At 43.0% G+C, this 3580-nt stretch overlaps 1 long non-coding RNA gene across 1 annotated transcript; it reads left to right on the forward strand.

Moving 5' to 3' along the window:
* The first annotated feature begins 219 nt into the window (after positions 1–219).
* LOC138685839 (uncharacterized) lies at positions 220–3310 on the forward strand. Its single transcript, XR_011325220.1, has 3 exons — positions 220–457; positions 2686–2805; positions 3230–3310. It is a non-coding gene; the product is annotated as an uncharacterized lncRNA (long non-coding RNA).
* Positions 3311–3580: the final 270 nt, after the last annotated feature.

Consider the following 3580-nt stretch of genomic DNA (forward strand, 5'->3'; position numbering starts at 1 on the left):
TCCTCCTCAGGCAATAGCAAAGGACATAGAGACCTTCATTAGCCCTTTGATGGACTACAGACATCCTGATTGTTAGTCTATTATCTAACTGCTTATCAGTCACATTCTCAAGCTCTCATTATTTTACTTTCACACTGCTGTAATTAGCCTCTGCATTTTTCAGGCACTCAGAGCCTTGCTTCAGCCTACACACACAGATTGTACAGAAAGGAGGTTCAAATACTGATGCCATAAATGCAAACCTTTTAAAGGTGACCTGTAAAGGACTGCTGATAAAAGAAGCTGGGAAGTAGTTTCTTTTGTGTTTGTTTTCATTTCCTTTGGGTATAGGCTGCTTCTCCTCTGTGCCGTCTGAATGTTGCCAGGGAACAAATCCTGCTCACCTACCTGGTGCAAACAATTTCATCGATAGAAGGTAGCTGCTAACAAAAGGTGAGCAGGATTCAGCTGGACTCAGGTAAGGAAGATGCTTTCTTCCTTGTTCTATTCCTTGCAGGTATCTTTTCTCTCTTTTTTTCCATATTTTTAAGGGATGGTCTCAAATGTTGTTTTTCAGAACATACCTTCCAACCTAGAGACAAGGGGAATTATTTGAAAACAGTAGCGGGAAATCTATCCACTGCTTTCTCCGAGGTCTAAGGTTTCCTTCTCATAAGCAAGCTTTTATGATAATAAGACATGATGCTGGACAGTCCACTGCACCTTGAAAGGCCTGCAATGGTAACGGCAAGTGTGAACATACAAGCAGGACTTTAATTATTGTCAATGGAGAAGGAGCTGCTGCCTTGTGTTCTGACTCTGTCCACCAGCAATTCCTCTCAGTTTTCTTGTGGAACAGTGGAAAAACTAATAAGCAAAATATGCTGCTGCTAAGGAACAGACTGATCATCAGCACTGTGAACTCACAGTAAACAAGAAACCCAGCAAATTAAGAGCAGCCATTTCTTCACAAGTATTGCTCCTCTAAGGAGGCTGGATTCTTGTGAGGTCCGTTCCCAGTGTCTTGTGTCTTTCTTTTGGATCTACTGGCTTCTTTTGAAATAATTTCTGAGTTTTCCTAGGATCTCACTGGATCTCAGCAGTTCCCAGGGATCAATTCTCAATGTAGTTTTCCTCTCTCAGCCCAAACCACCTGCATCTTTCAATGTATCGTGCCTCCTGTTCTCCCCACACTGGAGCTCACCCCAGTTTACACAATTCTATGAGCTGATATCTCAAGTATTTCTCTCCTTGTGAAATTGAAGCAACCTCCAGCTCATTTCATCAGCTATGTTTCATCTTATTCAGCAGTAAGCATCTGCCAGCACAGAGAACAAGATGTGGAATACAGATAAAACCATGAGATTAATTCAGTTTTACCTCTCTGTATTTCAGGAAAACAAATCATATTTATTATTTCATTTATATAGTGCATCCTCCCTACCATGCTCACCGCTATCTTTCTATTGTTAATACTATCAAAGGTAGTGACCTATGTCTGGGCATTCCAGCTCCATGTTGCTCAAATTCTAAATGCTTTTTATGAAAGCCACTTGCATAGCCATAATTGTGGTTTGCCAGGGAGGTCTCCATTAAAAATATCAAATCCAGGGGTTTCATCACTCTGCCATAAAAATTTGCCCTAGGCTGAATACAGCTGAAAGGTACTCCTTTTCCCACACCAATACTACGCAGAAGCAGAGTATTGGCCTCAGTTTATCACCCCTTCACCTTCAGTATAACGCTAGAGAGCTTTAGAAATAGAGCAGCCAGCAGCCCCTGCAGCAGGGTGCCCACTACCTCCCAGTCTAAGATCATGCATTTGGTCTCCCATAACTTTGCCCAATTTTACTGTTGAGGCTTAAGGCTTTGGGGAGGTGAGCTGCTGCACATTAGAAACTGAAAAGCTATATTAAAACTTTCACAAAGGTGATTTCAACTGTTGCCACAAATGACATAAAACAGTATTGTTTTGCTAGTAATGACAATGGTCCCCTCCTCTTGTATGCCTCCTGCACAAGGTGCAGGACTGCTCCACTGAGAGAACTTAGCAGCACCCTGTGTTTTACTGCAGGAATCAGTTGGCTTGACAGAGAGAGAAAAGCATCACCCAGGAATGAGAGAGGTGCCTTTTGCTATTACCATGAAAATCCACACACATTTGGCCAAGTTATAAACCACAGGTGGTCACCAACTGTGTGTTCCTCATTTTCTGGATGCCTGACTTGAAACCCTGGGGGCTGATTTGCAAAGTGCTGAGTGCTGGAAGCTGTAATTGAAGTCTCTGGGAGCTGTGCTTTGAACATATATTGAGCTATAAAAACACTAAGTACTCAGAAACATCAAACTGGGGCCCCAAAATCGGTGGGTCCTTTGACCCTAATCTCCCTGTGACTCAGCTCCCCATCTGTAAAATGGGAATACTGTCACCCTCTTGTCTCACAGGGGTGCTGTGAATTCAAATCCACGTGTGTCCATAAAGTGCTCAAATGCTCTGCTGAGAGCACAGCTGAAACACCCAAGAGCAAATCAATAATTTTGTATTCAGTACAGTGTTTGAATGGTGTGAGGTAAATAAGGCCTGGGCCACACTTTGAGTGATACGGCCAGATGTCTCTGAGCATCATGCAGCAGGGGGAAAGAAAAAAAAAAAAAAAAAAAAAGAGCTTATGTAATTAAAGACTGTCTTGTAATGTGTTTACACAGGGGACCAGAGTTGCGGTTATGTGGGCAACTTTAGCTTTGGCATTTCCAGAGCAAGAAAAATAACATTGCTACTGAGGGATGGTGTACAGTGAATTGCTGACACTCAACACTGTGCAGGAGGTAGGTGAAAAGTGCAATGATAAATACACAAAATGTGTAAGTTAAAGATCATTATTCAGGTGGCAAAGCAGAGCTAGGACACGATGGAATGAAGGATGCCTGCAGAGCCTTTACTCACTGCCTCCGCATTAAGATACCACTCTTAATTACATAATCGTATATTTTGCCTTGGGAACCTTTGCCTCAGCACAGACAGCATTTCTTCAATATTTTGTTTGTATTCTTCTGTGTACTCGCCTAGCTCTTACTCTGCTGCACATTATTCAGTCCCTGCTATGAAGACAGAACTATTAACTTCTGTGTGAGTTCCTTATGGCTCTGGCACTAATTCACAGTTAATTTACTTCCACGGTACATAGAAGCAAGTCACGGGCATATTAAGCCAAAAGGAACCACTAATTTGGGACTCAATTTGATTTTTCAGAGGGGGCGGAAGGCTTTGCCAATCGATGCGGTGGCTATTTGCTGGTAGCAGACAAATCCTGAAACTCAAGGACCTGAGATGTTATTCCAGGTACTCTGGAGCAAGGAGGGAGGCATTTGCTGTGATGGACACAGATAACTCTGTATTTACTGACACAACACATGACCTTCTTGCTCATTTCTGCTCTAATCTGTCCAGCCTCTCCCTCACAGTCCCCCTCTCTTCATCAAGGTGCTTCCTTCCTCCATTCCTCAGGCACTTAAACACAAGCAATTAATTCCTGCCTGGCAAGCCAGGTCCCCAGCTCCATCCCCTGTGTATTCCTCAAAACCTACCCGATCCCATATGTGC

The sequence above is a fragment of the Haliaeetus albicilla genome, chromosome 7, assembly GCF_947461875.1.
Source record: "Haliaeetus albicilla chromosome 7, bHalAlb1.1, whole genome shotgun sequence".
Classification (NCBI taxonomy): Eukaryota; Metazoa; Chordata; class Aves; order Accipitriformes; family Accipitridae; genus Haliaeetus; species Haliaeetus albicilla.